Below are 12,232 nucleotides of genomic sequence, written 5' to 3'. Positions count from 1 at the left end.
GTTTGCTAGTGTACCCTTTAGAACCTTTTTGGATCCTTCATATGGGTCCACATCCTTATTAATCTTTAATAATTGCCATACTTGCCTCCTAGCAAAAATCAGTCCTACTAGATATGATTGTTAAAGATCCTTTTTCTGTCATCAAGTTTTCCCCCCTATTTGGCAATGTGCTTACATTGTGTCTTATGTCCTGAAAGAGCGTACAAAGTAATACTGTGAGGTCCTATGCTTACAGTATTTCAGTCTCAAATGCACTAAGTTTACAAAGAAAAAACTTCTGATTCCTGGTCCTTCAAGTTCTGCCTGGACTTTGACAATGAAACTTTGTCCTTTCATTTCAAATACTGTGAGAAATAGAACTACCATTTGTCAGATAAATTAGGCCTTTGCCTATACCTGTCCACATCCCCTGTTTTCACTGGGCTTGTATAGATACAATTGATTGGAAATTACTACCCCCTTGTTGTAAGGAGCAATCAATAGCTTGCTGAAGTCTCAGCTGCTGAGGCTTCAGTGCTCACCACTAAAAAATCTAGCTTATTAGCTCTTAGCTATATTTGATGCTTAGCTATGTAGTCTCTGCGGGGCTAACAAGACTAAAAAGCAGTCAAGACTTATTTCTGTCATAAAGTCAAAGATGTGACTGAATGCACACAAGTAGCAGTCATGCTGAGGAAGAAGACACCATCATTACTCAGCCTCTTTTCTGAGTAGAGCCACACTATAAAATATACCTATCCATCTATCACCCTTCACATTTGTTTAGTAAAATGGCTGAGCTTGGGTTTGCTTGTCTTTTGTTAAGAAAGCGAACAGCAAATGTTTTACGCTTAATGTTTGTAAGTGAAACAGAAAAAAAAAAATCACATAAAACCCTAAAAAATAAGACACTTATTCCAGTTGTCCTAAACAGAAAACCACATAATTTCCCATGAATATCAAGCAGCTTGAAACAATTCAGCTACAACTATTTTTTTGACCATTTTAACAGCTATGTTTGCAAGTACTCACAGCACCTTAGAAGACCATGTAGAGGAACCAGATTGAAAAGCAGCAATGACCACTTTTTAATTGCAGCTGTACTTAATTTGTCACAATCACTTATATAGTTTCATGAGCCATTTCTAACAGTGAGGAGAAGGCAATTGTCTCCCTTGAGGAGGCCTACAGGCACAGAGCAGCTCCCTTTCATTGCTCTGCCCTGGTCCCTCTTCCAGCCTTCCCTTCCACAGAGGGAAAGCTAGGGAGGGAAGGCTGGAGGAGACAGTTTTCAACAGGAACTGGTTGAAAGCTCCAGCGGTTTAGCACAGTAAATATTTTTTTCTCCCACTTTCCTTAGTGGCAGAAATCAATACAGTTGACTAATAGCAAGTCTCTCTTTCTTTCAAATGTTCTAACATAGGAATTTCATGGAATTAAAACCTTCGAAGTGCCTCTTCTTTGTATTTCTTGTGTTTTGTTTATCTTTACAAGAAATGAACACAGTTCATGTCACTATTGTTGTTTTTGTAAGGGATTGGCAACCTCCCCTTTTCTGACTGCAGGCCTTGGAAAAAATGTAATCTGCAGGCATTGTAAGACCATTAGTAAATGTTTGTGTATCAGAAGAGCAACTCCCAAAAGAAATTCAGATGTGCACGTACAAAAATAAGAGGCTTGAAAGGCCATAATCTCCCAAAAAGCTGTTCAAAGTAACTTGAAGTGGGCAAGTCTCAAAACATACAGGTTTTGACTTTTGAAAACTCTTCCTCATAAAAGTTGCAGACCAAATAGAAAGTTCTATTTTCTTAGGAAAAGGGTGTTTTTTTCTAAACAGGCAGAGAGTCCAGCTTTAGCTGCTTGCTCTCTGAAATTCCTATCAGTGTATAAAATGTAGGTGGTATACATTATCCTTTTTGCTAAAATGAGAAGAAAAACTTCCCTGATTGGTGGCCAAAGTTAATGGGAATTGATAAATTGCTTTCCATCCCAGTGGACGTGAAATCTCCAAAGTTTTAGATTTCAATTGAACAAGAAATTACTTCTGCAACTCAGTCAGCAGGATCGAATATAACTGTGTTTTTTTAATCTTATCAGAGTGTGACAAAAATCAGAAAATTCATAGCTTTGTGACTGCAATATGTGAATGCACAAGTTGCAAGAACCCTGTTTAGAGAACTGGAATTTATGAATGCTGCCTTCACATTCACAGTGCTTGTTTAAAATTTAGGAATCCTTGGAAGGCTGGGAGGCAGTTCCCCAAGTCCTACAAGCAACATCGTCTGGGAGGCCTGGAGGAGGGATAATGCCAAAAGGGTTACTCCTTCAGACAGACAAGCCCTGTTTTCACACTTCCCTGGGCACACTTTGCTCTTCAAGGCAGTCTGAGTGCTCAGACTCAACAGTTAGTTAAAATACCATGCTAAGCATGAATTCACTGGCTAGAGCTGGGACTTTTCTCCATTTTATGTCTGTTTGGAAACTTTAGCAATAAAGACTTCCTTTGGAGAAACTTACTGCTGTTATGTTTGCTCTACCCTGGGAGGTGGGGTGGAGGACCACTCAGGCTGGTATTTGCTCCTGCAGCGCTATGCTCTTGCACAAGTCCATTTTAGCAGACTGATAACAAATGAGGTCTCACTAGAAAAGGCAGTTTCCGAGTGGCACCTTGAAACAGCTAAGAAAGAAATTGCCCTCTCCACTGGAGGCATAACCCCCCACAGTTAGGGTGAGCAGCATGGAAGCTGTGTGTGCTATCACACTCACTTTCCCCCAGATATAAATAGTAGCCTCACTGAAATTTGCCCTCAGCCAGCCAAGGGATTGCACCCATCCCTCCCAGCTGTGGCCGGCGCTGCAATGCCCTAGGCTTTTCTCACCTCCAGGCTGCACGATACAACCCTGCTGAGTGATGTGACACGTGGCAAATCCCCCAAAATATGGTGAACCACACATCTTAGACCAGCGCTCTGCCCCTTGCCCTCTCCCACCACCCTCTCCTCTTCTCTTTCCCCTGCTGTGAGGTCCCGGTGCTCCCTACACATCCCGCTTTGCCTCACAGACCAAAATCTTTGCCCCACAGGAGTCTTCCCCAGCACAGCCCAGCAACATAGCCTGGCAGGGTTGCACTGGATTGAGGTTTGCACTGGGAATGATCTAATTTAGGAATGTGGCACAGAGTTCAGATGCTTATCCAGAGTTTAAGGAGCAGATGAACTTTTTATTCCGCAAAATTTGGCTAGATCTTGCAGTCCTTATTCAGGCAAAACTACAGCTGGCTTAATGGGAGTTTTGGCTGAGGAAGGGAGTTAAAAAAAAAAAAAACAACAAAAAACAACAAAACACCTTAACCCTAAGATGCAAAATTTATCTTTTCCTTGAAATTCTCATGAGATTTCTGGTCAGTTTTGTTCAGACTATGAGAACAATTTCAATGCACATTTACCCTTCTACTTCCAGTCACAACCTGGAGCCTCAAATGTCAAACTGTCAATTAAAAATATCTGAGAAAAAATGAAGAGTTAAAGAAAACAAAAAAGATTTCAAGCACTGGATGAACATGACAAAACCTCGTATTATTCCTGGATTTGTAAGGAACAACAGAAGCATGCTCTTTCATCCTTCAGTAAGAGATGTGTATTTTAAATATGTATGTTATGTAAACATGAAAAGCATGTGCAATATCACATGCACAAAAAGATCTCTCTTTTGACTGTGTAAAGACCCTGTTTGGTCTGAAATCAGTACTACCAGCAAAGGCTGCCGGTGATGTACATCCACCTATGCACAACAGAGAGACTACTGCTGCAGCACACATATGCTTTGTTTTTTGTGGAGGCTCTGTACGAGAAAGCCGGTCATTTCCTCTCCGACAATAACAAGCTCGATAGCCATCTAATCGTGTATGGTAGGAGTGTAACTGCCTACTTCCCACTATAGCCACAAGATACCATTTTATTTCTGGCTCATCTAGCTGTTCAGTCTGTTGTGTCCCTGAGGATAATTAGTCCTGAACTCAGGGAAACTATTTATCTTACACCGGGGATATTCTATCAAATACTTCTTCACACAAAAACTCATTTAAAAGGATAAAAAACACTCCCTGAGGAAATGAATACATTTTCGGTCTTCTAGTCATTTCCAGCAGGTGACACATCTGAAATCACAGAGCCTCCCTTTGGTAACTAGGTGGGAGCCAATTAGCATCATTTTGAACAGGGGAAGCTGCATCACAACAGCCTCTGAGGAGCAACTCCTATTCATTGTAAACAAATCTGATTTGCTAAGTTTTGCTTACCCACAAATATTACACAACAGTCATAGAGAAAGTTGTTTTACAGGGCAAGCCCCCATTGTCACTGAAAACAGGCATTGTTTTTTTTTCTCCCCAGGAGAGGGAAAATAAACATGACAGTTTGTAGCTACCACAGGTAGTGGCTGCAAACTAAACTCTCTCACCAGAAGTTCCCCCAAGGCTCCTTTAAATATTCCATGACTAGCTACATCCAAATGCATCTCCCAAAGGATCAAAGTACATTTTTCTTTCACTTGACAGAAGGCACAGAGTGGTTGCTATCACTTTGCTCTTACACTCCTTTTGCATCACCTGCTCACAGGAAGAAATGTTCTTTGATGTTTTTCCTGATGCAGTAACTGGCCATGCCACCAGGGTCTTATTTTGGCCAGAGATGCTCACAGTGATTTTCTGGGAGGACAAGCATCTTGTTCAGACCCCATTGAAAGAGGGAGCTCAACTCTTACAGCAGTTTAGCAAATCTCTGACTTTGCAACTAGAGGTCTGTTGGCCCAGTAAAAAGTAATAAACCCCAACTAATAGGCCTAGAGGTATAAAGAAGATGAACCCATCTAGAGTCCTGGGTATGCACCACAGCTTAACTAGCAATGCAGACATGCTCTGATTTCCTTACTTAGAGAGATAAAGTACCTCTGACACATTTTAAAATTAAAAGAGTTACAGGACTAGCTGCTCCAGTCTTTTCCTGCATGCAGACACACCTCTTGTGCACTGAAGTCTGCTGGATGAGAAATTTGTACAAAGCCCTTCACAGATCTTGGTGGAAAACTGTCTCCTCCAGAGTGTTCACAAGAGGCACTTGCTCCTTAAGAGCAATATGAGGTAAATCTGAAAGCCTTGCATAGTGACACACATCAGGCCTTACTAAGGAAAAATTCCCTAATTAAGAACTAAATAATGGTGTGGAGCTGAGATATGTTCTTACCAATCCATCAGGCTAACTGGCCATAATACGCTGTCTGGATAATAAATGCCATTCAGTCCTCATTAACATGTCCTTCATTAAAACCTAGAAAGAGAGGGCAGAAATAAAAAATTACAAGAAATAGTGCAGAAAGCTGACACCACACATGGACCCCATGGTGTAGGCAGTGTGACATGATGGCTCCATGGGAGCTTTGCTTTCCTGGGGAAACTGGCATTTCCAACCTTAAGCAGCAAGTCAAGTGCAGGACTCCATAAGCCAGCCTGCTAAAAGTTATTAAGCAGAGAGCTGTGACCAGCTAGAGAACAAAGTGATTTTAGTATTCATGTTGACCTAATATGGACAGATCGGCATGCACATTGCTTAGGTTGAGAGCCCTCTAGTTTTTCTATACTAAACTCCCATTAATCTTCACAGAAATTATTCCAAAATATGAATTCTTTATTAGCAAAGCTGGTTAATAAAGTTCTTGCCCTCCCTCCAATCTCAGGCACTAATTCCTACTCCTCCCTGTCTGCTGTTTGTGAAATCATGGCTTAAGGATGTCATTGAACAAATGCAGATTTTAAACAAAAATAAAACAACAAACAAACAAACAATCAAAACCCCACAGAAATTTGGAAAAGGCTATGTGTATTGTTTTACACTTACAAAACATTTCTTCGCCTTAGGCAGGGTGAAAGGTTCTGTCCCTCTGTGCATGTACAGCAAGGACCACATGCTGCTTTTGAAAGGGATCATCACCCTGTCACCATGAGCAAAATCTGAGGTCCTGGTTTGGTTTTGTTTCTGTCTTTAACAGGCAAAAACTCCCATTGGTATCAGCTCTCATTAGGGGCTGGATAAGGACATGGGGCCAGGACTTACTCTTAGCAACACATTGCTACTGATCTGCTTTCCAGAAGGCGCCACAAACAACAGAAATGCCGTGGCTGAGGGAAAGGACAAACTGCAGGCAGAGCTGTGGGAGAGGACAGAAAAGTTTTTCAATGACTTTGCCACTGGAGAGACCATAGTACAAAACCCAGCTCCTAGGTACCTGAGTACCTTGGAAGATATAAGCTCTGTCTCCCAATTTCACCATTTTTCCTGTATTGTAAAAAGCCTTTCCCACCTAAAACCACATTGACAGGGCTTCATTAACTGAGGTCTGTGAAGCACTTTAATGAAGACAAATGTTGTGTTAGGTTGCCAAGTATTATACTTACATGCATGTTAAGCTATTAACAACAAAGACAGGGAGCTAGAAAGATCTGGCAGAAGCATGCTGAGCTTATCATGCTGTGGTAGACCAAAGTGAAGTAGACACACTCGACGAGGCATGTCTCCATAGCAGCAAGAATAGGATTGCATTAAATGTCATATCTATCTAGACTTTGCCATGAACTTAATCATAGTGAGGAAGAAACAGACCCACAAAGAAACAGCAAAGTCTAGAACAGTTATGATATATTAAACTCCTTAACAATATTGAAACCTCTGATGCTAAAGTTTTTCTACATTTTATTTAATTCTCTTTAACCTCCTGGGGATCTGAGATCAGGAAAACAAAAGGATAAAGCATTTGCCTTCTGCAGCCTTCTGCAGCACACATGTGAATACAAGGACAAATATTGTCAGATGCACTTGACAGCTGTAAAAGCAACAGATTCTCTTCAGTCAATTCCTAGATAAGGAAAAGGAGTCAGCTGTCCCTGGGTAACAGGCAAGGAAGAAGTGATTCTTCCAGAAATTCCCCCAAGATGAATTTTGGCAAATACCTCCTTCATAACTGAAGTGAATTTTTCCATTTTCCAATGGAAACTGAGGACATGACAAAGCAAATGAATAGAACTTCTTAGAGCAAAATGTGTGGGCATAGGCATTAGCATCCTGCAGTTGAAACAGGGCGGATGAGGAACGGGGCTGGATGAGGTCTGGGGTTCAGTTTTCTAAAAATGAAGTGAGTGTTTGGAGGCTGTCAGAGGCAGGAAACATGGTCTCAGATAGGGATTTAGGAGTGAGTGGAGACTTGATACTCCAGAATGCTTGTCTGAGGCCCTGAATCATCTAAGACCATTCCTTTCTGGGAGACAAGTTGTATACAGTGATATAAAACAATTACATAGCACACTAAATATCTGAGGATTTCCCTTTAAACATGTATATTATAGTCATCCCACTGTTAAAATTTTTATACTAACCTCTTCTGACCCATGTACACACATTTTTTGAAATGTGTGTCACTCTCTTTAGATCGCAGCAATTTTTAAATTTCTTACCACAATTCCTCCAGGCTCACATATCATTACCAGCAATGAAGACTTTGCAAAGATGATCAAGGTGAAAGCTCTGCTGATTGCACACAGGGATAAAGAAATTGTAGCATATTTAATAATAGTTTTAAAAAGCAAACAAATGCACTACTGTATCCTTGAGTGTGTGTGCCTAAAGCGAAGTACATTCGAGGAAAAGTTGTTGAATAAGAAAATTATGTTTTACAAATTTTTTTCTGACTTAATTAAAGCTTAAATTTCCCCTTCAGTTTTCATGAGGAGAATATATTTTTAATTACTGTATGTGACCTTTTTGTATTTTAGCCTGAGTATGAAACATCCTGAGTATGAAATATCTAGATGAATGAAAAGTAATTTACATCAACCTGTATAAATACGTGCTTATCTGAAGGAGGAAGACCACAAAACTTTCACTCAAATTTCAGCAGCTCTTGATCCTACCATATCACACAAATGGCCCAGAGCATTCATGAGACCTCAAGGGAGAACCTGCACTTGTGTGAGGAGGAGAGCTCTGCCCTCTGACAATTCAAAGGGTCACTCATATGCATTTTCCAGAAAGTTTTTTTCTCTTCTGTAGTTCCTCTTCCCCTTTCTCAAATTAAATTAGTGCTTTTTGTCATTCTGGGGAGCCAAAACCCAGCACATGTGGGAATTCAAAGAATTGTGCAGCACAGGACCTTCTCCACAACAGCAATTTCCACCAGCTTTTGTGGGAGTAATCTCTCTCCCTATCCTGATCTGTACTCACTGCAATAAAAACATAATAAGTAAATAAATAGATAAATAAATAAGCCTATCCATCCACTTAGTAAGGAGTAGTGTGGATTCTAAGAGCTGCTACTGGGATAAATAAGGTTACATTTAACAAATGCAAGAGAACAGACATTTGACAATCTCCAAATATCTTGGTTCAAACAAATGCACAGAAGTAGAGCAGGTTATCAAGAGTGTGCCTCATCCTCCAGCAACACCCTCTCCCCTCCTTTCATTCTGCACTGAAGTGTAACTGCCTGGTTAGGATTACTCGACCTCAGGTAATAAAAGTTTAACATAAAAGTGAAAAGCATGTCTTAGATATTCTTTTAATGGAGAACAGCACATTTTTTAGTACAAATAATAAATCAGAGTTGGGTGAACCTTTCCCACCAAGAGCTGAAAACACAAAACTGCTGAATAACAACTGCATAAACAGCATGTAAGTATCCAGCGTAATATGCAATCAAAAAATCTTCTCCTTTAAAGAATGAGTCCTTAAATAATTCATTTAACATTATTATCAAGAATAATGCAGTTTTCATGACATGATGGAGCCGAGGGTGGGGAAAGACGTGATCACACCAAACCATGCAACCTTCATTTGTTAGACATCATAGAATTTTCAGAATTGGCTCATTAGATGTAATTAATTAACTCTTTGTAATCAATATTATGCTGTGAATTCATGCCTTATTTGCAGATTTTAAATTTAGTTAGAATTTTATTTTAAAAAGAGTGCTTCTGTCTGCCATACTCAACTTGTTAGTCTTATCTAGGACTTTAATTGTGACTTTGTAATCTATAAATGATAAAGTCTGAGTCATGCAAGCCATATGGAAGCATAAAAATTACTTAAAACACAAAGAAAAAAGAAAAAACACTATTTCCCAGATCTTGCTAGAGGAATCTCATTAAACAGAGGGAAGAAAAGAGGTAATCCTAGATCAGAAACTAATTAGATATGAACATACCTGCAGTTTTCTGTTGAATTGTGAAGTATTGTTGAAGGGAAAAGACATACTGCTTTTTTTAAGTGGCTTATATATATATACACATTTATATGTACATTTATATCAGACAATATTGAAGTATTCTTTAATAAGTATTTAAATTTAAAAACTTGACACATGCTGTTAGCTGACATGGCGTGGGTGCCACGGCAGTCTCTCGGGCTACACTGCCTACCGGTGACTAGTGCCACCCATGATCTCCAGCGACTTCAACACTTAAATAATGAAAAAATACAGGAGGTAACTGCTCTAATGTGTGTTCACAAGGTGACAGAACAGGGAATCTTGAACCATTCTCCTGAGTGTGGAAAACCTTTCCCCCATGACCATTCCTCTCTGTCACCCCTCACACTTCCTCCTGGTCCTCCCTCTCCTGCAGCCCCTGACTAAGTGTTGCTTGCCCAGCTGGTTTTATGAGGCCATGTGCCAATCCAACAAAAATAATTTTCATTGTGTGCTAGATTAACAGCGCAGTACACAAGCAAACCAATGTTTAGCCTGAGTAGTCCCTGGGTTGCACTGACTGGCACCCACACAAAGGTGGGGGATGCTTAACATAATGCTCTCATTAAAATAAATGCTTGTGAAACTATGCTGTTACACACACAAGAACAGATCTTCTAAGACTCTAGTAACCCACAGCTGCACATAGATGTGTGAGCAACTTTTGTATCATGGCAGCTAGACACATGAGGCTACAGTGCTCACTGATAACTTTTCACTATTATCAATAAAAGGTTAGAAATAAAATCCCTGGTTTTTACCAGAATTTCTCAAACCACTCATAGTACACAAATACCTTGACTATCTATAACAAGATCTACTGGACTGACATGGGTTTAGCATGTAAAACCCATCTCCCAGAGAAACTGAACCCAGTCAAATATAATGTTTCCTAAAATATCTTTAATCTCCAAATAGCCTACCTGCAGGGAAAGGCTTCTACTGCACTCTGCACCAAGGACAGAAAGGATCATGACTGACTCTGAAGAATCTTTCTCTTGACTCTGAAGGAAAGGTCGGTGTCTGGTAATACACCTCTTCCATTTGCCATACCTATGAACAAACTGCAATTCTGCTGAATTAAAACTTTTTTGACAATTAATACATGGTCCATGAATGTGGAAATATGGTAATCGAGGTGTAATGAGAGGGGGGAGGTATAAATAGAATGGAATATTTAAAATTATATGTCAATATTCCCAATTAAACTGAATCTGAAAATCCAGAGTGATGGGTTTAGAGAAGCCAGGATTATTTATTTTTTGTGAATAAATCTTGGTGTTGGGATTCAGGTGATTGATCCTAACCCTAGCTCTGTCACTGCTTCAGAACAGGAGTTCAGGCACGTCACTTTACTCATTTTATCTTGCATCAGAAATGACAAACACTACTCCTTTCAGCAGAACACTTAATGATGTCCCCAAGGAAACACACCAATATTTTTACTTACCTGTCTTATTTGGGTGATATAGATTGTGATACAATGTAGGACCAAAGGGATTTGCCAGAGTTGCCTTTATGGATCAGAGGTAGCTCGGTGGGAAGAAAATAAATGATTTTAGAGGAAGTCTATTCTAGGTGTCCTCACAAGGATATTAGTCACACTGATGACTCAGAAAAGGTAACTGATTAAAGCTATTGGCAACCAAACAAAATGTGAGTAAGGCCAGTTTCTGAGCACTTTAGTACACAGAATTGCTAATGGCTTTTATTTTATATTAAAAGCTACTACTCACTGGGAAGCGAGGCACTGGAAGTGGCATCAGAAAGTTTTCTAGCAATTGGCAACCCAACAGTAATGTTATGTTACATACAAATCACTTGATGTAGTTTTAACCACCTTTTCTAATGGTTGAGATAGCTCTCCAGATATCAAGCTAATAAAAATGACATGGTGTAATTTGACAAGCCTGAGCAATTGACAGGCCTGCAGAATACAACTGTCAATAAGGTGTTTCTAGTTCAAGGTAAGACACTGCTGTCTGAGCCAGCTCAGTCTCAATCTCTGCAGAAAATCATGAAACTTGTAACCTGTATACTCCACGCAGTCTTATCTAAAACTAAATATCTCTTCCACTCTCCGTTCTCCCTCTGTTTTGGCCGTTACCTGTCTATGCTCTTCCTGGCAATAAACAAAATAAACAAACGAACAAAAAATCATAAAGAGCAACACACCTGACATTGATGGATCCTGTTAAAGATCCTGTCACGAAGAACGGGTTTATCTGCTTAACTGAATAAAGTTTACCAGGTGCCTTGCAAAAAGCCATTTCAATTATTTTGTCTGATCTTCGTCATCTCTGTCCTGCCCTCTTTGGAGAAGGGGAAGGGGGCTGAGGAAAGAGGGCTGGAAGGAGTAACAAGAAAGAAATGGCAAGACAGCACCAGTATGCAAATTGTCCAGGATTTCCTTTAATCCTTGACAATAGGTTGAAGGCTCTGTGCTTGTGTAGGAATGAGATCATGTCAGTCTGATGATGTCCTGGCAATGGACAGTAATAAGAGGTCCACATTTAATTCTTTCAGATTTGACAGAAACACCAAATATCATTCTACTAGGAGGCTCTGCTGACAACTGGGACCTGCAGCAGTTTGGAGAAGTACTACCAAAGTACTCATCGACTGCCCAGAGAGACCTGGACTGTACAGTAGCAAGGAGTACTGAGTGTGGCATAAACTTCACAGTGCAAGAGCCGCATGGAGCAGTTACTCATGAAATGCTGGTCAGACAGAGGTAAAAACCACTGACTGCCAGAAACAGCTTATCTCATTTAAAGGAGTTGTGCATAAATCTTTTTAATGCCTTACTTTCATAAGCTGCAAAGTGTGTCAGACATCAGTGGGCTGGGCAGATCTGACCAGTGCGGGAAAGAAGGAAGTATAGGTTCATATTGCCAATGCCATCATTAAGATCATTTAAATGCTGTTTCAATGCATTGTTAAAGCCACTGTGCATGAAGTGAAA

The sequence above is a fragment of the Athene noctua genome, chromosome 1 (genome assembly GCF_965140245.1).
Source record: "Athene noctua chromosome 1, bAthNoc1.hap1.1, whole genome shotgun sequence".
Classification (NCBI taxonomy): Eukaryota; Metazoa; Chordata; class Aves; order Strigiformes; family Strigidae; genus Athene; species Athene noctua.
The sequence above is the reverse complement of the archived record's forward strand: the minus strand, read 5'-3'. Positions refer to the sequence as shown.